The sequence below is a fragment of the Pleurodeles waltl genome, chromosome 11, assembly GCF_031143425.1.
Source record: "Pleurodeles waltl isolate 20211129_DDA chromosome 11, aPleWal1.hap1.20221129, whole genome shotgun sequence".
In the NCBI taxonomy this organism is placed as follows: Eukaryota; Metazoa; Chordata; class Amphibia; order Caudata; family Salamandridae; genus Pleurodeles; species Pleurodeles waltl.
This window is the reverse complement of record NC_090450.1, coordinates 35,735,077-35,760,516: the sequence shown is the minus strand read 5'-3', so window position 1 is coordinate 35,760,516 and position 25,440 is coordinate 35,735,077. Positions and strand designations below refer to the sequence as shown.

Below are 25,440 nucleotides of genomic sequence, written 5' to 3'. Positions count from 1 at the left end.
AACGGAATCTTCCCCCTGCAACCGCAGGCACCAAAAAGCTGCATTACCGGTCCCTTGGGTCTCCTCTCAGCACGACGAGCGAGGTCCCTCGAATCCAGCAACTCTGTTCAAGTGACTCCCACAGTCCAGTGACTCTTCAGTCCAAGTTTGGTGGAGGTAAGTCCTTGCCTCACCTCGCTAGACTGCATTGCTGGGAACCGCGACTTTTGCAGCTACTCCGGCCCCTGTGCACTTCTGGCGGAAATCTTTTGTGCACAGCCAAGCCTGGGTCCACGGCACTCTATCCTGCATTGCACGACTTTCTAAGTTGGTCTCCGGCGACGTGGGACTCCTTTGTGCGACTTCGGGTGAGCACCGTTTCACGCATCCTTGTAGTGCCTGTTTCTGGCACTTCTCCGGGTGCTACCTGCTACTAAGAGAGCTCCTTGTCTTGCTTGACGTCCCCTCTACCTCCTGGTCCAATTTGCGATCTCCTGGTCCCTCCTGGGCCACAGCAGCGTCCAAAAACGCTAACCGCACGATTTGCAGCTAGCAAGGCTTGTTGGCGTTCTTTCGGCGGGAAAACACTTCTGCACAACTCTCCACGGCGAGAGGGATCCGTCCACCAAAGGGGAAGTCTCTAGCCCTTTTCGTTCCTGCAGAAACCTCAGCTTCTTCTGTCCAGTAGAAGCTTCTTTGCACCCACAGCTGGCATTTCCTGGGCATCTGCCCATCTCCGACTTGCTTGTGACTTTTGGACTTGGTCCCCTTGTTCCACAGGTACCCAAGATTGGAAATCCATCGTTGTTGCATTGTTGGTTTGTGTCTTTCCTGCATTATTCCTCTAACACGACTTCTTTGTCCCTAGGGGAACTTTAGTGCACTTAGCACTCACTTTTCAGGGTCTTGGGGAGGGTTATTTTTCTAACTCTCACTATTTTCTAATAGTCCCAGCGACCCTCTACAAGGTCACATAGGTTTGGGGTCCATTCGTGGTTCGCATTCCACTTTTGGAGTATATGGTTTGTGTTGCCCCTATCCCTATGTGTCCCCATTGCATCCTATTGTAACTATACATTGTTTGCACTGTTTTCTAAGACTATACTGCATATTTTTGGTATTGTGTATATATATCTTGTGTATATTTCCTATCCTCTCACTGAGGGTACACTCTGAGATACTTTGGCATATTGTCATAAAAATAAAGTACCTTTATTTTTAGTATAACTGTGTATTGTGTTTTCTTATGATATTGTGCATATGACACTAAGTGGTACTGTGGTAGCTTCACACATCTCCTAGTTCAGCCTAAGCTGCTCTGCTAAGCTACCATTATCTATCAGCCTAAGCTGCTAGACACCCTATACACTAATAAGGGATAACTGGGCCTGGTGCAAGGTGCAAGTACCCCTAGGTACTCACTACAAGCCAGTCCAGCCTCCTACATTGGTTGTGCAGCGGTGGGATAAGTGCTTTGAGACTACTTACCACTCTTGTCATTGTACTTTTCATAAGAGAAAAATATACAAAACAAGTTCAGTGTATATACACATAACCAAAACGTTTTGCATTTCCTCTTTTCACTCTTTTCTAAGTGCTGAAAAGTACTTCTAAACTTTCTAAAAAGTTCTAAAAAGTTTTTAAAGTTTTTTTCTGTCTTTCTAAAAAGTTCTGAAAACTTTTTTATTTTTCTATCACTTTAACTCTCTCTAAAAATGTCTGGCACAGGCCAAAATGTTGATCTGTCCAAACTTGCATATGATCACCTTAGCTGGAAAGGAGCAAGGAGTCTCTGCATAGAGAGAGGTTTGAGTGTAGGGAAGAATCCTTCCTTGGAATTGTTACTTAACATGCTTAGAGAACAAGATAAGGCTAAAAGTGCCCCATCTGTTGAAAAAGTAGCTAATGGTTCCGAATCTGATCCATGGACTCCCCCAGGAAAAGGTTCAGGAAAGAAACTTCTTAGCCTTCGCATTACAAGACAGTCTAGCATAGTTGGTACTGAGGTGGAGTCACATCATACAGATGATGTGCTCTCACGTTACACTGTCAGCCAAGCTGTTAGGGTGCCCTCTGTAAGGGACAGGTCTCCTTCTGTTCATTCCCATCATACCTCTGTATCTAGAAATGTCCCTCCCACCAACCCTGATGACAGATTGTTAGAAAGGGAACTCAATAAGTTGAGGGTGGAACAAACCAGACTGAAGCTTAAAAAGCAACAGCTGGATTTGGATAGACAGTCTTTAGAATTAGAGAAGGAAAGACAGAAGTTGGGTTTTGAAACCCATGGTGGCAGCAGCAGTATTCCCCATAGTCATCCTGCAAAAGAGCATGATTCCAGGAATCTGCATAAGATAGTTCCCCCTTATAAGGAGGGGGATGACATTAACAAGTGGTTTGCTGCACTTGAGAGGGCCTGTGTTGTACAGGATGTCCCTCAAAGGCAGTGGGCTGCTATCCTATGGCTATCATTTAGTGGAAAAGGTAGGGATAGGCTCCTTACTGTGAAAGAAAGTGATGCCAATAATTTTACAGTTCTTAAGAATGCACTCCTGGATGGTTATGGCTTAACCACTGAACAATACTGGATAAAGTTCAGAGAGACCAAAAAGGAGTCTTCACAAGACTGGGTTGATTTAATTGACCATTCAGTGAAGGCCTTGGAGGGGTGGTTACATGGTAGTAAGGTTACTGATTATGACAGCCTGTATAACTTGATCCTGAGAGAGCATATTCTTAATAATTGTGTGTCTGATTTGTTGCACCAGTACTTAGTGGACTCTGATCTGACCTCTCCCCAAGAATTGGGAAAGAATGCAGACAAATGGGTCAGAACAAGGGTGAACAGAAAAGTTCATACAGGGGGTGACAAAGAGAACAATAAGAAGAAAGATGGTGAAAAATCTCAAGATAAGCATGGGGATAAGGGTAAAACCAAAGATCCCACTTCAAATCTTAAACACTCTTCAGGGGGTGGGGATAAAACAAATTCTTCCTCTTCTTCTCAACCTACACAATTTAAAAAGCCTTGGTGCTTTGTGTGTAAAAACAGAGGCCATAGGCCAGGGGATAAGTCCTGTCCAGGTAAACCCCCTGAGCCTACCACCACTAATACATCAAGCTCTAGTGCCCCTAGCAGTAGTGGTACTAGTGGTGGGACTGCTGACAACAGTCAAGTTAAGGGTGTAGTTGGGTTCACTTATGGGTCCATAGTAGAAACTGGGGTAGTCACTCCCAAGACAGTTTCTGTCACACCTAGTGGCATTGGCCTTGCCACACTGGCTGCTTGTCCCCTTACAATGGATAAGTACAGGCAGATAGTTTCAATAAATGGTGTTGAGGCCTTGGCCTACAGGGACACAGGTGCCAGTATCACTTTGGTGACTGAAAACCTAGTGCACCCTGATCAACACATCATTGGACAACAATATAAGATTATTGATGTCCATAACTCCACTAAGTTTCTTCCCTTAGCTATAATTCAGTTTAGTTGGGGTGGAGTTACTGGCCCTAAGCAGGTGGTGGTATCACCTAGCTTACCTGTAGACTGTCTCTTAGGTAATGACCTAGAGGCCTCAGGTTGGGCTGATGTAGAGTTTTATGCCCATGCAGCCATGCTGGGCATCCCTGAGGAATTGTTCCCTCTCATTTCTACTGAAATGAAAAAGCAAAGGAGAGAAGGCCTGAAAACTCAGGATCCCTCTCCATTAACAGGTAAAAAGGGTATCACAGTATCCCCTAACCACCCTACCATTCAGGATACCATTCCTGTGGTGGGAGAAACCTCTCCTGGGGTGGCACCTGTTCCAAGGGAATCATCAGCTGGCAAAGCTGGACTCCCTGAGGTAGAAGTACCTCTCTGTGGGATTACTAACATTGGTGAGAAAAAGAGCACCATTTTAGTTAACATGGAGCACCCCTCCAACCCTCCCAGAGAAACTTTAGTGCAGAAACCCTGCACTGCCTCACAACACTTAGGACAGCATCCCTGCCCTAGTGTGGAGCTCATAGGACAGCATCCCTGCCCTGCTCCAACTCAAGAGAAACAGCATCCCTGTTCTCTCTTCCAGCCATATGGACAACGTTTTTGCCCAGCTATGGCTTTTCTGAGACAGCATCCCTGTCTGGCATTTCCATCACTACAAATAGGTTCAGTGGACAATTCCCACTGCTCTAAACTAAAACTTACTGATAGAAACTCTGAAAATACATCTTCACAGTGTTGCTTAGCTAAAAAACTTCAAACAGGGTGGTTTACATCCCCACAGGGAAGTAACCATATAGTGGATGATAAAGGGAGTAACCAGTCTATTGCAGAGCTACTCTCTACTTATCACCACTTAGACAATAAAGTCTCAACTGGCCAAGGTTAGCCTTATTGTCCTTCGTTTGGGGGGGGGTTGTGTGAGAAAGTAGCCTCTTTCTAGCCTTGTTACCCCCACTTTTGGCCTGTTTGTGAGTGTATGTCAGGGTGTTTTCACTGTCTCACTGGTATCCTGCTAGCCAGGGCCCAGTGCTCATAGTGAAAACCCTATGTTTTCAGTATGTTTGTTATGTGTCACTGGGACCCTGCTAGTCAGGACCCCAGTGCTCATAAGTATGTGGCCTATAGGTATGTGTTCCCTGTGTGGTGCCTAACTGTCTCACTGAGGCTCTGCTAACCAGAACCTCAGTGGTTATGCTCTCTCTGTACAAATTGTCACTAACAGGCTAGTGACCAATTTTACCAATTTACATTGGCTTACTGGAACACCCTTATAATTCCCTAGTATATGGTACTGAGGTACCCAGGGTATTGGGGTTCCAGGAGATCCCTATGGGCTGCAGCATTTCTTTTGCCACCCATAGGGAGCTCTGACAATTCTTACACAGGCCTGCCACTGCAGCCTGAGTGAAATAACGTCCACGTTATTTCACAGCCATTTTACACTGCACTTAAGTAACTTATAAGTCACCTATATGTCTAACCTTTTCCTGGTAAGGGTTAGGTGCAAAGTTACTTAGTGTGAGGGCACCCTGGCACTAGCCAAGGTGCCCCCACATTGTTCAGGGCCAATTTCTCTGACTTTGTGAGTGCGGGGACACCATTACACGCGTGCACTACATATAGGTCACTACCTATATGTAGCTTCACAATGGTAACTCCGAATATGGCCATGTAACATGTCTATGATCATGGAATTGCCCCCTCTATGCCATCCTGGCATAGTTGGCACAATCCCATGATCCCAGTGGCCTGTAGCACAGACCCTGGTACTGCCAAACTGCCTTTCCTGGGGTTTCACTGCAGCTGCTGCTGCTGCCAACTCCTCAGACAGGTTTCTGCCCCCCTGGGGTCAAGCCAGGCTTGTCCCAGGATGGCAGAACAAAGGACTTCCTCTGAGAGAGGGTGTTACACCCTCTCCCCTTGGAAAATGGTGTGAAGGCAGGGGAGGAGTAGCCTCCCCCAGCCTCTGGAAATGCTTTCATGGGCACTTTTGGTGCCCATTTCTGCATAAGCCAGTCTACACCGGTTCAGGGACCCCTTAGCCCTGCTCTGGCGCGAAACTGGACAAAGGAAAGGGGAGTGACCACTCCCCTGACCTGCACCTCCCCTGGGATGTGTCCAGAGCTCCTCCAGTGTGCTCCAGACCTCTTCCATCTTGGAAACAGAGGTGCTGCTGGCACACTGGACTGCTCTGAGTGGCCAGTGCCACCAGGTGACGTCAGAGACTCCTTCTGATAGGCTCCTTCAGGTGTTGCTAGCCTATCCTCTCTCCTAGGTAGCCAAACCCTCTTTTCTGGCTATTTAGGGTCTCTGTCTCTGGGGAAACTTTAGATAATGAATGCAAGAGCTCAGCCGAGTTCCTCTGCATCTCTCTCTTCACCTTCTGCCAAGGAATCGACTGCTGACCGCGCTGGAAGCCTGCAAACCTGCAACATAGTAGCAAAGACGACTACTGCAACTCTGTAATGCTGATCCTGCCGCCTTCTCGACTGTTTTCCTGGTGGTGCATGCTGTGGGGGTAGTCTGCCTCCTCTCTGCACTAGAAGCTCCGAAGAAATCTCCCGTGGGTCAACGGAATCTTCCCCCTGCAACCGCAGGCACCAAAAAGCTGCATTACCGGTCCCTTGGGTCTCCTCTCAGCACGACGAGCGAGGTCCCTCGAATCCAGCAACTCTGTTCAAGTGACTCCTACAGTCCAGTGACTCTTCAGTCCAAGTTTGGTGGAGGTAAGTCCTTGCCTCACCTCGCTAGACTGCATTGCTGGGAACCGCGACTTTTGCAGCTACTCCGGCCCCTGTGCACTTCTGGCGGAAATCCTTTGTGCACAGCCAAGCCTGGGTCCACGGCACTCTATCCTGCATTGCACGACTTTCTAAGTTGGTCTCCGGCGACGTGGGACTCCTTTGTGCGACTTTGGGTGAGCACCGTTTCACGCATACTCGTAGTGCCTGTTTCTGGCACTTCTCCGGGTGCTACCTGCTGCTAAGAGAGCTCCTTGTCTTGCTCGACGTCCCCTCTACCTCCTGGTCCAATTTGTGATCTCCTGGTCCCTCCTGGGCCACAGCAGCGTCCAAAAACGCTAACCGCACGATTTGCAGCTAGCAAGGCTTGTTGGCGTTCTTTCGGCGGGAAAACACTTCTGCACAACTCTCCACGGCGAGAGGGATCCGTCCACCAAAGGGGAAGTCTCTAGCCCTTTTCGTTCCTGCAGAAACCTCAGCTTCTTCTGTCCAGTAGAAGCTTCTTTGCACCCACAGCTGGCATTTCCTGGGCATCTGCCCATCTCCGACTTGCTTGTGACTTTTGGACTTGGTCCCCTTGTTCCACAGGTACCCAAGATTGGAAATCCATCGTTGTTGCATTGTTGGTTTGCGTCTTTCCTGCATTATTCCTCTAACACGACTTCTTTGTCCTTAGGGGAACTTTAGTGCACTTTGCACTCACTTTTCAGGGTCTTGGGGAGGGTTATTTTTCTAACTCTCACTATTTTCTAATAGTCCCAGCGACCCTCTACAAGGTCACATAGGTTTGGGGTCCATTCGTGGTTTGCATTCCACTTTTGGAGTATATGGTTTGTGTTGCCCCTATCCCTATGTGTCCCCATTGCATCCTATTGTAACTATACATTGTTTGCACTGTTTTCTAAGACTATACTGCATATTTTTGGTATTGTGTATATATATCTTGTGTATATTTCCTATCATCTCACTGAGGGTACACTCTGAGATACTTTGGCATATTGTCATAAAAATAAAGTACCTTTATTTTTAGTATAACTGTGTATTGTGTTTTCTTATGATATTGTGCATATGACACTAAGTGGTACTGTGGTAGCTTCACACGTCTCCTAGTTCAGCCTAAGCTGCTCTGCTAAGCTACCATTATCTATCAGCCTAAGCTGCTAGACACCCTATACACTAATAAGGGATAACTGGGCCTGGTGCAAGGTGCAAGTACCCCTTGGTACTCACTACAAGCCAGTCCAGCCTCCTACAGTAGCTCGTTTTCCTTTAAGGGAAACGGGCTGCAAAGAGAAAAAAAAACTGCTTTATTTAAAAGCAGTCACGGACATGGTGGTCTGCCGTCTCCAGCAGGCCACCATCCCCGTGAGTGCCTAGACTCGCTATGGGGTCGCAAACTGCGACCCACCTCATAAATATTCATGAGGTGGGTCTTTACGACCCCATAACGAGTCGCAGAAGGTGTCTGAGACACCTTTCTGCATACCAGTTTGCGAGTTGCAATTTGCAAGTCGGAAGGACTCGTAATTTGCAAGTCGCAAATTGTTTTGTACCTACATCTAGCCCTAAGATGCATACTCGCAATCAGCAAAATGCTCACACTCAGCAGCATATTCACCAGTGGCGGTTTCTTCTTGACGGAGGGGGCGACGCTGCTACACATGAAGAATAAAATGGCAATGTAATATTTTCATTGCCATTTTATTTTTCACATAGCGCCGCAGCTGTCAGCCTACCCCGGAGCCAGGAGAAATAAGGGGCGTGTCCTTTCTTGAACAGATGCTACAGCAGTGCTGGCCAGACACTGCAAAGTGCGCATGTGAGTTTGGATGGCTGACTTGCGCTAGCCAAACTCACATGCGCACTTTGAAGCTCTACACTACGCTATGTTGGACAGCTGAGTGGAGACCAAGCAGAGACCTTAAGGGCCTGAAAGAGCATCTGGCCAGCCCGTTCCATCCAATCCTACTGCTGCTCTCATGCTGGTTACCAGCATGAGAGCAGCACCAGGATTGTCTAGGGAAGTTTTCTCTTTCACTCGTCCAGGGCGAAGATTGAGAAGGACACAGAGGACAACGCAGCCCAGGTAAGTACAAATATTTTATTTTTAATTTTAGTGTAATGCATGCTTGTGTTTTTATTGCGCATGCTTGAGTTTGTGTAATGTTTTCACTTTTTTTATGTGGTGGGGCACTTCACTCGCCCCACCACTTCGATATATTACTGGCCACTGCTGAAATTTAGTCTCAGCAGTATAGAGACTAAGACGCATACTCGCAATCAGCAGCATGCTCACACTCAGCAGCATATTCACTGTCAGCAGCATAGATACTGAGACGCATACTCGCAATCAGCAGCATGCTCATACTCAGCAGCATATTCACACTTAGCAGCATAGAACCACAAAAAATCCTTCATGACATAAAGAGAAAGAGAAGGGTGTTCCTAGATATGGAATCCCAAACTCACAAATAGTGTGGAGAAGTGTGGCTCAATGGTTAGAGCGGCAGACCCTGATGCAGAAATCTGGCCCGGGACCAGGGTTCAATTCCCGCCTCGGTGGGTCTTGGGCTCAATTCCCTCTGACCTGATAATTCTCACATTGGTGCCTAATCTGATTCATGGTCCCACTCTGTAACTCTGAGCAATAGCTTGCTTAATCTCCACAAGGGCCCTCACAGTGCTTGGATGCCTGGCTTCACCTTGGAGGCTGCCCAGGAGTGGGCACCTCACAGGGAAAAGCCAGGAGGGGATCCACTGCGGTATGTGTACAGCGCCTTGAGACCCTAACGGGTGAGTAGTGCGCTATACAAGTACGAAGTTTACAGTTTACAAATCAATGGACATCTCAAGCTCAAAGATCATCGACATTTGTGTATAAACAACCGTCCATATAACTAGGACAGTGCAATGGATTTAACCTGACACAGATATGCAGGATAACGACACACGCGCACACACTTAACATCATGCTCAGAGTCAGCAGCATATTCACGCTTTGCAGCACATTGACATTAAGTGTCATATTCACACTCAGCAGCACATCAACACTAAGCAGCATATGCACACCCAGCAGCATAGACACTAAGGTGAGTACTTACACTCAGTAGCCCGGCCCCCTTAGCAGCATGCTCACACTCAGCAGCATATTCATGCTTCACCACATATTGACTCTAAGCAACATAATCACACTCAGCAGCACATCGACACTAATCAGCATATGCACACTCAGCAGCATAGACACCAAGACTCATATTCACCCTCAGCAGAACGCACACACTTAACATCATGCTGAGACTCAGCAGCATATTCCCGCTTTGCAGCATATTGCCATGAAGCGTCATATTCACACTCAGCAGCATATTGTCTCTCAGAAGCACGCTCAGACACCACACTAACATCCCAAACTCCGAGTTTGGGCCTCTTGTTCCAAGGGTTTCTCCATTCTTGGCTGTCCCTGACTGGGGGGGGGGGCAGGGAGAGGCTGCCTGGGAGTGTCAGACTCCCGGTGTATTGTTTGTGGTGGCCTTACTGCTGATAGTGCTGCTATGGCCTTCAAGATCGTGGACATTATATTACAATATTATTGGGTATTCATTAAAAAAAAAAAAAACGGACGCTCATCTCAAGAAAATGTATTTGCTTCAGGTGATGTAGGGGTCCTGGTACGTGGGTGAGCAGGAAAGCACACACTTTACGGGCAGGCCGGGGCATATTACAAGAATAGAGCATGCAAAACAACTCAGTGAGCTAAAGGTTAGCTTCAGTGAAAGATCACAAGAACGAGTTCTGGTAGGGCCAACTCAGCCTTCTATCCTTCTTAAGTCCTGTAAACGAAAGTGAGCAACAGCTCAGAGACTGGATAAACTGTGGTTTGCAGGGTGTATCCAAGTAGTGTCTATAATATATATGGGGGTACAGCTCATTTGTGCATTCAAGGAGTGCAATGCGAAAAAGCCTACTCGACGCCACTGCAAGTAGGGGTAAAAATGGCGACAGCTCTAAACCAAATGCACCAGCTGAAGAGTATAGAAATGTCATCCAGACGGAGGGGCAGTCCCCCAAAGGGGCCGACTGGCATCTGTGCAGAAGTGCCCCTCTGCCAGTGAGTGGTGGATGGAGATAGCCGGGAGAAATGACCTGGTCACAGGTCTTCCTGTTTCACCCACTCTTCCAAAGGTCATTCTCACTGAACAGGAGAGTCCAGAATATGTCAGCAAACTGGATTTTAATTGGAGCATTAAAGACCTATTAGTCGCAGAGAGGAATGTTCTCCATGAATGAGAAACCAAAAGAGACTTTAGGGAGGGGAGCTAATTGAACTGGGAAGGCCTCTCTGCAAAGGGTGTCATAATTCAAAAACACTCCTTAAAAGTCTGGAAAAAATATCTGGATCTGTACTTTTGATATTCCTCATGTCTTCCTGCGAACGTTGTTGTTTTGTATCAATGGGTACAAAACGTAATGATAAAGGTCTTATTGAGTACATTGATATTTTGTATCAATGGGTACAAAACGTAATGATAAAGGTCTTATTATATAACCAATAGCGTAATTATGTTTCATTTAACTATTGGTAAGGCTTTTTCATACTACTACTAAAGTATACAAAAAAGTGATGGATGGAATTCTTGAATTAATCTCAGCCACTGGTAATTACTCGGGACGCATTCCAGTCCCTCCTCATTTTGCACACCAGGCCACCTCAGGTTGGACCCAGCTACATGCAAATCAGTCTTGACCCAAACTGCCAGGCCCGGTCCTTCCTGAACCACAACACAAGCAACCAAGGACTATGTTCGCCCAAGTAGGGCTCATCAGCCTGGTATAGCTTGGTTCCAGTGACACAGTGTGCACAGGACCCACATCTGGGCGCTCCAGTCTCACTTAGGGCGACACACTGAAGTATACAAAAAGTGATGGATGAAATGATTAAATTAATCTAAGCCACTGGTAATTACTCGGACAGCACCCCAGTCCATCGTCAAACATGGAGCAAAAGGCGTAAATTTACTAATCTCGAAAAGCGTCACAGAAGGAAATAAAAATGATTTTGGTTAAAAATTAAATAATGAAAACCAGTAGCACAGCACAATACTTTTTTACATGCTATCAGTTTCAGGGCATTTTGTACATGGTCTTTTTTAATGTGTTTGTCACCCACTCCTTACCTATTTACATCTTTAACATATTACTTTGCTGTTTAATCTGTTGTGTTAATTTACATAGCTTTACGGACTTAAAAATATGCACTCCAATCCAAAGAGTAAACAATTATATCTGAAAAGTTCTTAATTCAAGTTTTATTCTAACTTCTGAAAGTGAGTTATCTGACTATTATATATCATCATATCCTTTACACGAATAGGTTCCCTTTTAGATGGCAGAGAGTCTAAATTTATAAGTAATTGTTTTTTGGGAGTCTTTTGTATAATTTGTATTTTTGTATACGTACATTAAGTTTTAGCATCAGGAATATAATAACATACTACGATTCTCAACAAAGTCTGTGTTTTTTTTTTAAATAATCAGGATATTTCCATGGAATGTGCCACACTGACCCTACCAGCGTAATTAAGTAGTGAGGGTCACTGCTATGAAATTACTCAAGAAACAATGAGGGTAAAAGAGGAAGCGTCAGGACAAGCAAGTGGGGATGCTGAAAGGCAAAATTCCTAAATATGGATCAGGAAGAACTCTGACAGCCATTACAAAGTGAGGATTAAAGAATCGCAACAAGCACAAGTTAAGGTGTGCACATAAAAGTAATGCAAGTGACATCTGAAATAAACACGTATACGGCAATGATGAAGAACACTCTACCCTAAGCATTTATTACATAAAAAACACAGTGATGTCAGAGGGCCTGATTTAGGGTTCCGTGGACAATTCATTCAGTCACGGTCCTGATAGCTATCCCGTCCACCTTATTGCAAGTGCATTATATCCGCCTTATTACAAATGTATTACATCTGCCTTATTGCAAGTGCATTATATCCTATTTATTACACGTGCCTTATATCCTATGGCACCTATAAATCGGCGGACGAGTGATGAATTATGTGTGTGATGGAGTACCTGTCCAGCAAACTCTACACCAGGCCACAGCCTGTGAACCGGGATGGAGAATCATGCACCGCCACCGGGATATTAACAGCCGTCAACGGGACAGATTTCAACCCAGTATAAGGCATTACTGACTGCCTACATCAACAGAAGACAAACACATTGTGGTGCAAGAACAACTGTGATTGACGCTGTGAGAAGGGCGGGAGACAAAAATTATGTGAGGCAAGAATTTTGAGAAGATAGAATAAGCAGAAAACATGTTTCCATCACACTGAGCTGGCATTCCTGGCTCTGTATGTTTTCCATGCTGACTTAAATTACTTCTAAGAGTGACAAGCAAAACCACCATTGAATAAGCATTTGCAATGCAATGGATCTCGTGTTTGCTCAAGCTAGAGCTATTGCTGTTGTAAATTCCTAACTGGACTTTTCTTGCCACATAAATTGAAAATGAATCGTAAAACAGTTGACATAAGCGAGCCAATTCAAAGCACCACGGCTGCCATGAGCATGAGTGCGAAGGAGAGACACAAAAGGAAAAAAAAGTTTGCTCGCAGTCAAACGTATCGGCAAACGTGCAATCATCCATGTAACATGGGTCGAAGGCCAAGGCGGTAACAAAACTGCCCCAAGGAGGGACAAACGTAAAGCATTTCCCTATGATGATAAAGGATTTTTGAAGGGCAAGCCCACAAACGAGTGACAGTGATGGGAGTGAGGTGGCCGTGGTTAGAAGCCCACATAGATACCAACACGTCGGAAAAGCAGCACTTGCACGCTGCTATGGTCAATCTAAAAAAGATGTCCAACACACTCTGTGGTAGGAACTAAAATGGCATTATGTGACTTCAAGGAATGCTGGAAAGTGAGAAGATAACGAGGTAACATAAAGAGTCAATACGTGCACATGCAGCTCTTAGCATCACAGAAATGGGTGAATGAAAGGGGCAAGAATGGAGAAATTAGGAACTAGTTACACCTTCTACACACATCATGTGATTGAGAATAGCATCTATACACTCTAAAGCCCGCTTTCACACTTATGCAATTAGCATAGTAAGTGCAGTACAGATGGATGCAACCAGTGCTGTGCACGACACAGAACACGGGACAATATATATGTGAGAAACATAGGGTCCCAATAACTACCAAAGCACCTCTTCGAATGTGGTCATGGACAACAGCAGGGAGACAGATAACACGGATGGACACCATGATGGTTTTACACATCTTGGACTTTCTAATGGAGAGCTCTCAGTACTGTACCCTTCGGCCTCAAGATGGACCATGGCAAAAACAGTCCTGATCAGCCCTTGGAGAGCCATGCCACATCCCACATTCAGTGCCCATGGTACCCCGCAAACATGAGCACCCATCATGTACACCTTCTGAGGTGCCCACACCGGGATGTGTTTCAGTTTATCTCGGCCATTTACTGACCCCCAGGGTGGGGCCCTAATCGCGGACCCCTCCAGCACCAAAAGACGCACTCCCCATCTCTGTCCCCCCACAACTCAACTGAGAAAGATTCCTACTCAATCAAAACGAGTTCCAACCTTTGCATTATCCCCAATGTTCAAGGCAATTTACCTACCTTGGAGCTCTACATGTTGCGTATCCTTTCCCACAGGGTCCTCGCATAATGGATTCTACAGGGGTCCCCGTCAGCTTCACACAAATCACTGCAAACTACAAAAGCTGCTCTTCGGAGGCACTGACACTTGCTTTATCCAGGGATAGCTGCGAAGATCCCACATTGGTACCCCCCTTTCACTGTCAAAAGCCTGTGGGTGTTCCTAGATTGATTCCTCTTCTTAACATATTTTCTCAGGAGAAAATTAGGGCTGGTGGTCAAGTGGAAGTATCCAGAGCATGCCCCACGCAGCGCACCTCCGCACGAGGTGGGTGGAACCGCGCAGAGACGCTTGCTGCGGCGGCCCCATGGAGCTGCGATGGACCTCTGGACCTAGACAGTGAGCCGGACCTACCACTACAGCCGTCGTCTGGGGAGCGGTGGCCTCTACTGATGCCAGGTCCTACCACACTGGAAGGAGGCCGAAGGCAGAAGTATGGCCACTCGGACCACATCCGTGGCCAGGAGCTGCAGTGGCTGGCACGATGACCAGAGTGAGTTTGACAGGAGTGGCCGTGAGCCACAAAGCCACAGGAGCACCTGTGTTGGACAGGATGTGGCCTTGCTATGAGGTGTGTGACGTAGGTGTGATGCAATGTCCGCTGTGGCACTCCCTCCTGCTCCTCTCAGACCACCAGCCTGTTTCCTTTATACACCTGTCAAGTGGCACAGAGCAGTGAATCTGCCATGGCTGGTGTGTTAATGCTCTTAAAGTTTTAACTCCGCCCCTCACTTACTCTTTTAAGAAAAAGTGGGCACAGTGCCCTTAGGACCTAGTGCTGTGGTTCCCAACCTTTTGATTTCTGTGGACCCCCACTTTATCAGTACTGCAATCCGGAGACCCACACTAAATCATTGTTAGAATCCGGGGACCCCCCCCCAATGAAGCTGGGGACCTAATCTGTTAATATTATTTAATTTTCTAAGCAGTCGCGGACCCCCTGAGGAGGCTTCGCGGACCAATGCCAATATAAAAGAAATCAGAGTCCTCTTCCTGGGGGGTTCCTTAGTTTCGAGCCCCTCTCCTGTCACCAAGCACAACAGGGATTGCAAGATTTCCCAAAACAAGGTGGTGGAAAGATACAATTGATATTCCAAAGAAAACTGCAAAGTGTGCAACCACCAATAACCACTGCATTGACCACTAATTCTGGTTTCCATTGCAGCGTGCTGCCCGGCATAAAGCGCTTCAAAGTCTCGACAGGTCTATTTAGCGCTATATAGGTGCCATTACATTACAACGAGGAGCTGTAGAGCATGCAAGTAATCTGTGGCAATCACGCTTATGGGGCTCGGGCCCCTTGAGCCTTGTGCATGTTCCCTGACTGACCCTCTTCCCGAGAAAAGTGCACCTCCCAGACAGTGAATGATGTCAGCCGTCCCACAAAGGCGCACACCTTCCTGACGTCAGATTATTTATAGGGTGCGCGCGCACGCACGTACTTCCTTGGATCCTTCTAAATGAGGGATTGGCTGAGCCTGAAAGCACGAGCTAACATGACAAGTTTAATTCAAGAAAAAGCCAAGTCATTGATTCTGTCTTAGGAGGGGGGGCGGGGGGGCGTTCGAGCCGCAGACAGGATGAATGATTCTGCTGTCCTGCCTGTCTGCCCTTAAGTGACTCCACCTGTTCTGGAGATTCTTGCAAAGGACACGAAAGTCATAAACTTAGACCGACGGGTAAACATACCCCATGGACAATAAACGAGTGGAGTAGGGGGCATTTTCAGTCCCAAAGAGATGCAGAGGATTTTCCCGATTGTACTCACCATTAAGTGAGTCATCCTGTGAAGATAAGTGGCCTTGTCCCCATCAACAATAAAGGTTCCGGAATGTTCTTCGGATGATACCTGGTTGGGTTGTGAAACCTATTGTGACATCATTCACCAGATGACCCTTTAAAGGGTTCACAGGGTCAGCACCAAGCTGTTCGGTGCTGCACGAGGGCTCACCCCCCCCTTAGTAAATCTAGGCTTCGGATTCATAGAAGGGGCCCCTCCACAGGTTGGAAGATACTATGTGTTGGCGAAGACTGGGGGGGTTGGACTTCTGTGTGGATCCTGTGGCCATGACCTGGGCTGGTTGCAGACAAGTGGATATTGATAGAGCCCCAAGCGAACCCAGGGCAGAAATGGAATGGAGAAGGACACGGCTGGCCGGTGGGAGACAGGGTGAGGAGTAAGTTCCTCGCGGACCCCCAGTGGTGGATAACTCAATACCCAGCTACATCTTCACCCTGGGGAATAAAGTACATTATAGCTCCTAAGTGTCGGATTTGGAGTTCGGTAGTAACAGAATGTCCTGCAGTTTCCAGATGAGGCGCTAGATCTGGAGATATGGCCACCAGCAAAATGCCCTCCACCTGTGGATTCTCCTCTGGATTTGGCACTTTTCCAGAAATCAGTGGATTTTCTGTTACTATTAAAATTTAAGTCGGGCTCCTGGATCTAGATGAAGGGCCAGTGAAGATGAGGGCCCATCAAAAGAGAGTCAAAATTCAGTGTCAAGAGAAAAAGTGGTTGAGAAATGTCACCTGAAGGTGAAATGTGCAGATCCCACCTGGCATTACCCCATTCAAGCTACAGCCCACAGGACTGCAATCTTTTCCTGATTGCCTCTCCATTTAGTTAGGTTGGTTAAACAATTCAAGAAAAATCAGCAACAATACGTTCTTTCCTCTGATTTTGATTTTTTTGGGGCATGGTATGATGTTTCAGGTGAAGAAGTGAGATGTTTGCACTATGGGTGCACAAGAGGTAGAAAGACTGAAGGATGAGCCTGCCAAGTTTAAGAAAGAACTTGGTCATTCCTCCCCAGCTTCTGCAGAGTTTTGTCTCCATCAAAAATCACAACCTCCACTTTGTGACTATTCAACTTCGAGATTTAACCCTTCCCCATCATCAAGGATAGAAGCTGCATTAAAGGTCTCATCACCCAAACATAGAAGGATTGTGTATAATAACCACAAGTAAATAAATGAAGCTAGATGTGTACATCAGAGCTTCAAGAGGTTGCATAAGAAGGTCAGAGATAATGAGCCTTCAGGATGGGCCCTGAGGGACCCTGCAGGTTACCTGTAAAAGAGACAGGCGGGGGGGCAACACAATGGTGGGCGATCCCAGGGAGGGGAAGTCATTTGACGAAGCACCAGCAAATGTTCGATCTAGACGAAAATCGACCCTGATGAAACCTCTTCAGTGAAACCTTTCCATCGGAAGCGTTTCACTATTGCAAAGCGAGTGACACTTTTCCATTTTGTCAAATTCAACCTAGTGAATGTCTTTCATGTTTTGGAGGGATTCACAGACTTTTTTTGTAAGGATCATATGGAGTTTTCTTTCCTTTTATCTTTTGTTTCTTGTTTTATCATGTTCTTCTGTATTTCCACCTTTTAATGGATGACTGTACATGACAAGCTTGCCCTATCCCCACCCAAGGTTTCTCAGTGTCTACACGTTGCCCTCTTCATTCCCTCCAAAACACCCCCGTTCAACTCCCCCGTTCAACTCAAACTATTTCTTCCCACCTCATGTCTTTGCTACATTTTTGCCTTTTCGTTGACTTTCTTTTCCTTTTATAAACTTTAACGCTCACTTTTTAGGCCTGGCCTATTGATACAAATATACTAACTTTGAGCTTTGAACACTAAAAGCATCCATCATACACAGAAGATAAGTAGCTCCTGGGTGACCAGCCTCTTTCTGCCATTGACTCGATAACTTGTTAATCACTTCATCATCATGGCTCAGCTCAGAGGAGTATTTCTCTCTCACCTAATGCTATTGGCCGTTTAGGTGTATTCTTTTGTTTTCAGTGGAGTACATGCATTGCAGTGCACAAGGGACTATTTAACGCTCCCTTTGCCCGCTCCTTCATCAGCACATGCACAAATGCACACTTTTGCATGCCTCACTTAGTATGCATAAGAACATAAAGGTACATCTATTGGCGTTGCCAATGCTTGTTTCAAAGTGCAATTCAACTCTATCCTCGTGTCCCCCTCAGCCCTCCTTTAACTCTTTCCTTTCGTTTTTTCACCCACTCCCCATTTACTTTCACCAATTTGGAGGCAACTGTCTGGTCAGCTTTAATTGGGGTTTTCTGCAAAATAAGGCAGACCTTCAGCACTGTGCTTCGTGGAATGAAGGGGTCCACCTACTAACAATTGGTGTGTTCCTCCTAAAATGTCACCTAGGCTGGCTGCCTCACAGATTAGATAGTGTGGTGGCCCCCAGTGGGTTGGCCACTCTCCACACCAAATGGATCTTTATTAGGCCCTGTGTCCTCATCAAAACCTTCTTGAGTCAGATGCTGAAGGGACCTGGCATGGCTGACTATATCACCTACAGAAAAACCCAACAGAATCAAAGCACAGACACGGACAACAGCAATCACCATGTACAGATTAACCACCAGTCCTACCAGCAGTATTTTTGTCCCTCAACTTGGGTGGACCCCTGCAGGTAGGTAGTTCAAGAGTCAGTTTCAACAGAGGTCTGCATCGTAACAATGACCGATCTCGATGTGAGTTTTAGGCAAACAAGGCTTGGAAATGTGATGGCTCCGAAGGGTCCGAGATGGCTTCTTTGAGAGAGCTATGGCCAATATGCTTTTCAGCTACACCAGATGGAGGAGAGGTACTGAGTAAGAGGTAAAACTTGAATACAATTACCCCTTTGATATGATAAAAGTATCCTGCATGCCACCCCTGGCGTTTTAGAGATTGCGGTGGGTAGAATTGTGTTTGTTTTCCGAGCCAAGGCCACACAGGATTAAAACAACTCCTTATATGGAGGTAATCACTTCTTGAAGCAAAATCTTTCACACAGTCCTTCTTGTACTTCACAGCACTTGCCTCAGTGAGAGGATTTGTGAATTCCACCAGACAGAAAATGGGAATAATCAGGGCCGGCTTTAGGGCAGTGCAACAGGTGCAGCCGCACTGGGTGCTGACCTGGCGGAGGGCACTGACCTCATGGTGGAGGGCGCTGAATTGAGCAATAACCTATGATTTATAAGTTCCTGCTGCAGAGTTCCTTGTGCATCCAGCTTTAATGAAGCAATACAAATGTCAAAATATGTTGATTAATGTTCCTGCTAAAGAGAGAGATGGAGGTTTGTGTAGTGGCAGTTTTGACTCTCCATAAAGTAGCGCAGAAGGTTAACATGCCTGCCGCAAAGAACAGATCTGTATTTTATGTTGATGGTTGAGTGGATGAGTAAAGCCAGGTTTTACCAACGCTTTAAAACAAATAAAATGTAAATGAGAGAGAGGCTATGCGTAGATCAGAGACACATGCTATGATAGTGAGGGAACCTGAGGATGAATTGGGGGGGGCAAAAAAGATTGTCGCACCGGGCCCCATCAGCACTAAAACCACCCTTGGGAGTAATGCAAGAGTTGCATTGGTAGGTGAGACAGAAGGTCATTTTACCTTGTTGGCAGCCAATGAAAAAATAAAGCTCTGTTTCAGGAAGTAACTTTCATACAAAAGCACGTTTTCTCCTCGTTCTAAAAGTGAGGGAGAACATGGCTGCAATGTATATGGTCTTATTGAATCTTTAAAGGCGCTATAAAAAGCATTCATTCTATTCCGCCACACGTTGCCACCAGAAACCTATAAAGCATAGCCACCAACCAGTAGACGCCTGGTCCCCTTCACCCAAGCGAATTAGGCTCAGTGGGATTTGGTTCTTTGTCAAAAAGCACCAAAAATGTTCCTCCACTCAGGCACTGGGATGAAGCCTCCATGAGCCAGCCTGACTGTGGCAATTTGGTCACAATAGTAGTACAGCTTTTTCCTTTGCCCATCGGAAAGAGGGCCTCCACCTACTTTGTATAAAAGAGAGGGGGTGGGCGTTCACATCAGCCCCACACCTCCCTCTTGCACACATGCATTGTGAACTACTTCACATTAGATAGTAACTGTTGTGTTTGATAGTTTGGGCCTTTCCCCTATAATCCTACCAACAACAGCATGTCCTTACATGAGTTGTTTTTCACTGGTCTGGCTTGAGAACTGGAACACACAACAGTCATCCCTCTGCCTGATCCAAGGAACAGCCTATGAAGCAGGCTTATCCCTAATAGGCAGAGGCCTTACAGTCATGGGAGGGGTCTTGCACTCGTGGCAGGACCTCCATAATGCATTTTCACATTGCAGAGGCCCCGCCATGACTGTGGGCCCCGTCACGAGTGCAGGCACCCCCCACGACTGTGGGACCTTCGCCACGAGTGTGGAGGGCCTTTGTGACTCAGGCCCACCACGATGGGAGTCTTGTTCCCGTGAGTGGTCCATAAATTCAGGGCTATTTTGGCCTGTACATTAAAGAACCACACTTAAATGGAGCCTCCAAGACTTTCTGCTGGTCCTTCCAAGGCATTTGTAAGTATGGTTTGACAGGGCAGCTACCTGCAGAACAATTGTTACCAATTCTTTAAAATATACATAGAGTGGGCTTTGGCATGGCTTAGAGTATTATTCCTTGCTCCTCTTATGCTATTGCTTATTTGGAATATCATCTCACCTCCTATGGAGTGTTAGCATTGCAATCGATGGGGAACTGTTTTACATCTCAAAATCAAAAATGTTTGTTTTGTATTTTCAGTGCAGCAGGCTTCTTTAAAAAATATAATCAAAATGCTGGCGAAATCGACTGGCTTTGCCAATGATTGTTGACTCCACAAGCAACCACGCCTCCCAGGTTGGACCATGACTGATGTATACTGACTCTATAGTGTATCATTCGTTCGAAATGAGAGGCATTTCTAAAACAAAACTAAGAGAGGATGGGCTACCTGTCTGTCTGATGTAAACATATATGGGGGGCTAGATGCAGGCACCCTGGTACTTTTGCAGGACTAGTTGCTGACCTGCCAGACCTGATGGGACTGCCCAGGAGTAAAGGTCTTACAGCTATTTCCATGGGAGGGGCCACAGCAGCCAAGGAGATACAAGCTCTTGAATTGTGAAGTTCAGGTGAGCCCACCTGTCAGCATCTGGTCATCAGGACTGGCGCCTGGATCCTCCTGGTGGGTTGTGATGGCGTTAGGAGGCACCTGAGGCTCTCTGATGACCTCAGCATGCCAAGACACTGATGTTCCAACTCACGTGGTGCAACAGGTCTCTGACCTAAAGAATTCCTTGGCACCTGGCATCTCAACTTGTTATCTCTAGAGTGCCCACGTCATTTCATAGAGTACCCCAGACTTGCGTACATCCGCAGCAAAATATTTTGTTGCTGATTGGTGGATCCCATAATATTGGCTTCTGACGATTTCCTTGTGGCTTTCACCTCATCCAACTGGGCTCCCACGGCCACAGGACTCCCAATATATGCAAAATATGCAACCTGTAAAACGTCAACAGACTAAGCGGTAGCCAGAACCCTGGCCGCAAGAACACCCAGAAAAAGTCAACCAAGCCTTGGCTCTATGGCGTTACTTGGCTCCATGTGTCTATCTGGTAGCCACGACCTACAACTGAACGTCAGTAGAGACCTGGGGTACTATCAAAACATTGTGAACTGTGACAACACCGTCTCCCAGAAATACAGTGGCAATAGAAACTGTGTTCAATAGCAGCCTAGTGACCTTTGCAGAATTTTGACCCGAATCTTCTCAGCTACAGTGTAATACTTCAGTGATGGTCTGTCTGGTTGTAAACAAAGTAGGAAGTGACATAAACCTCAACACTCCCCGATACACCGAAAGTTGACCCTGTCGGGCAGAATGACCCCATATAAACTGCTGTCAACTTTAGCCGCCATCTTGGCTACGTAATGGCGTAGTGCGTGAAAACTGTCTGATGCTGTGTCTTATCAGCTGTGAGTGTGGAGGGTAGGGTCAAATGGATAAAATATATTCGACAGCGAGCAACGGTACCTAAAAAGAGGAAGTATTCTACTTAAAAAAAAACTTTTGGCATTTTCTTTTCTTTGTGAAGTTGTTTTAAGACTATTCTCCAACATGAATAATAAAACTGACACCAAATAAAAACTGGAGCTATAAATGAGTATGAACATCCAGAGAGGAGGCCTCTCTTAGAAGGAGTCACGAGATACCTCAGTGGGTTTATGCACACACAACTGCGATCCGTATTCAGCGTTTAGGTCAAAGGGTCATACGCTCTTTGATCATGCCTAGGTCGATAAGACTAGTACCATTAAGTGTGGTGATAGAAAATGGCTCTAAATAGAAGGGCACTTCCAAATCCCTGCGTTTGAATCTTCAATCACAAGTTCGATTAGTGAGCATTAATGTGCTGTTAGTTCTTCGCGTAAAAGGGTGGATTAAACAGATATTTAGTCCCTCGCTGTACTGTCTGGTTTCTCCTCGTCTCGAACTACGGCCCACTTCCCACGCTGCTAGCCCACCTCAGCCCCGCTCCCTCTCAGGGCCCCCACCTTTTAGCTACCAGTTACTTTACAATAAGTCCGGTTCCCCCCTCCCCACCCGCTTAGCCACAAGCCGCGCATGCGCATCCTTACCGTGGGTATCCAGGAGGCTTCAGGGCTGCTGTCCAGTGCTGACCGTCTCACCCCCTGACCCCACGAGGGTCCTCGCCCTTCAGCCTCTTGTTAACGCTTGTGCGTGGCGTGTACAGGTTGTGGGGGTGCACTGTGGGGGCTCCTCCTGGGTGGTGTACTTTTCAGGAGGGTAACCGAGGGTTGCTTTCCAGGATAGTTACACAGGTGCGTACTCAGTGAGGGTAACAGCATCAGCTGCTCTTCTGGGGTTCTGGGGGGCTCCACGGGTTGGGGACGGGGGGGGCAGAAGGCAGCACCTTCTACTGACAGCTACAAGTGTACGTGCGGGGGGCAGGGTACAACTTCTGAGCGTGTGGGGTGTACATGCAAGTAACTTCCCCTGAGCTCCTGGGGTGGTGTATGCTGGGGTAACAGGCAACAGTCTCTCTAGCTGTCTGGGGAGGCCCACACGCTGGAAGTGTAGCAGGCAGGAGCTTGTAAGAATATGGAAGAAGGCGGTAGTCAATAGCTGCCCTTGTGGTGGTGTGTGGGCTGGTGATGAGCAGGAAGCAGCTGGTCCTGACCTCCTGTGGTGGTGTGTGGTGGGCTGTAAACTAACAGTGCAGCAGCTGGTCCTGACCTCCTGAGTTGGTGTCTGGTGGTGTGTGGTGGGGTGTAAACTAACAGTGCAGAAGCTGGTCCTGACCTCCTGTGGTGGTGTGTGGGCTGGTGATGCAGCAGGAAGCAGCTGGTCCTGACTTCCTGAGGTGGTGTCTGGTGGTGTGTGGGCTGGTGATGAGCAGGAAGCAGCCAGTCTTGACCTCCTGTGGTGGTGTGTGGTGGTGGTGTGTGGGCTGGTGATGCAGCAGCTGGTCCTGACCCCTGTGGTGGGGTGTAAAATGACAGTGCAGCAGCTGGTCCTGACCTCCTGTGGTGGTGTGTGGGCTGGCAGTGCGGGAGGCAGCAGCTAGTCCTGACCTCCTGTGGTGGTGTGTGGTGGTGTATGGGCTGGCAGTGCAGCAGCTGGTCCTGACCTCCTGCTGTGGTGGTGTGTGGGCTGGCAGTGCGGGAGGCAGCAGCTGGTCCTGACCTCCTGTGGCGGTGTGTGGGCGGGCAGTGCGGGAGGCACCACCTTCTTCTGGTAGTTACAGCTGTGTTTGTGCTGGGAGTGCAGCAGGCACCACTCTCTGCAGATGCCCTCTGCGGTGCACATGTGCTGGGAGCACAAGAAGCAGCCCCCCCCCCCCCCCTGGGGTGGTGTGTGAGCCGGTAGTGCGGCAGGCAGTGGCTTCTTAGAGGTCCTGGAGTGGTCTGTGTGTCCTGAAGGGAAACAGGAGGCAGACTCCTAATGGTTACAGAGGTCTGTAAGTTGCAGGTATCACCCACCCCCTTGCCCCTCGGGGTGGAGTCTAAGGTGGGAGTGAAGCTGGGAGACTCCGGTTCAGCGTAACAGAGAGAGCCGTCCCGGGTGGTGGTCGCGGGTGTCTCGATGACCCCTGGGGTGGGTACAGATAGCGCCGCGGGGAGGAGCGGTGGCTTCTGGTTGCTCCCTCCTGGTCTGGGCACAGGACAGCCAGGGTCTCAGGCTGCTTCCGAGGGTGGGCAGAGAGAAAGGTGCTATGAATCCGCCCTGGGCTCCGCTCGGGGGTCTCCTGGCTCTGGCTACGTCGCACCGGTTAGCCCAGGGGAAGTGTTGGCTCTGGTGCCCCTCGGGATGGGCACGGTTGAGCCTTGCCCTCAGCGTTCCACCTGAGTTGGGCGCAGGGGACTGGTGGGCTCTTGCTGGCACTAAGGATTGCCACCAGCAGTGCTTGGCCCCGGCTGCTCCTAGGGATGGCTGGGGGGGAGGGGGGGTTAACGGGCAGTGAGGTTTGGGGGGGTACTCGAGGTTTCTGCCTGTCCCTGCTGATGGGCACGAGGGAGTCTTGGGCATTGGCAGTCACCTGGAATGGACACAGAGGAGTGGTTGATCTGGCTGTCACTTGGGATGGGCACAGGGGAGTGGTGGGCTCTGTTAATCCCCTTGGGATGGACACAGGGGAGTGGTGGGCTCTGTTAAACCCCTTGGCATGGGCACAGTGGAGTGGTGGGCACAGGGAGCGGTGGCACAGGGGACTTAAGCCCCTTGGCATGGACAAGGGGAGTGGCGGACTCTGTGCACCCCCTCGGGACGCACAAGTTGGATTCGTGGGCTCTGCTCGCTCCCTTCGAGGGGCAAGGGGGAGAGTGGTCGTGGTTTCCTGCTGCTCCAGGTCTCTGATGCCCCCCCGGAGCCGGTCACAGAGCGCCCGTGGCCTCTTCCCTCCCCGGGCCGGTCCTCAGCCTGGATGGTGCCGGTGGGACTGCAGCAGAAGCCGTGCCGCAGGCTGGGTCTGATGCTGCGGTGCGCCTGGTGCCAGGGCCGGGGCGGCACCCAGCCTGCTGCCGAGGGGAGCGTGCGGCTGCCCGGCCTGTGCCAGCTCGCCCGGACGGGGAGAGGTGCCAGGAGCCCCGGGTGCACAGACTACCACAGCCCGGGGTGTGAAGGGATCAGCAGCCGCCCGGGAGATTACAGGGCGGCGGGGCCGGCTCATCGTCTGTGTCTGGGGGGGAGGAGGGGAGCGGGAGAGGTGGGAGGGACGGAGGGGTGGACGGGAACGGGACTCGAGTGGGAGAGTCGGGGCGGACAGCGCCTAGAGGCCAGTCAGCTCCCACAGTGCGCTATATACATCTTCACACTGACGCTGAACTTGGAGAGAGGAAGAAAAGGGAAAGGTCGCAGCTACAGAAAGTGCAGCGGGTGCAGTGACACCGGGGCACATGGGTTAGGAAGGGTGCACTTCAGCCAGCTAGAAGCTGTGTTTTTTTTTACTAGCAAACCAGGCAATGGGGGCCCAGTTTGTTTACTTGGTTTAATGACTCCTGTAGCTTTGCAGCTCCTCTGGTAAGGGGCGAGGGTAGACGGAAGGGAAATTTGGAGGCGAGTGAAAGAAGAAATCGAAGGGGTGACTGAGTACAAGAACGTACACTGAGAAGAAGGAAGGGGGGCAGAGAAAAGTGAATTTGAAAGGGGGGATTGAGGG

General features: G+C 48.2%; 1 protein-coding gene across 4 annotated transcripts in view; it reads right to left on the bottom strand.

Annotated features, from left to right (window-relative positions):
* Nucleotides 1–25,077, bottom strand: part of VWA5B2 (von Willebrand factor A domain containing 5B2) — a 244,142-nt gene extending 219,065 nt beyond the window's left edge. For 3 of the 4 annotated variants that reach the window (XM_069212955.1, XM_069212957.1, XM_069212956.1), the window contains exon 1: nucleotides 22,400–25,076. The gene's annotated coding sequence lies outside the window, so the exon portion shown is untranslated. Of the gene's footprint in view, nucleotides 1–22,399 lie in introns of all 4 variants that reach the window. The other variant, XM_069212954.1, reaches the window with a different exon arrangement.
* Between the last annotated feature and the right edge of the window lie 363 nt (nucleotides 25,078–25,440).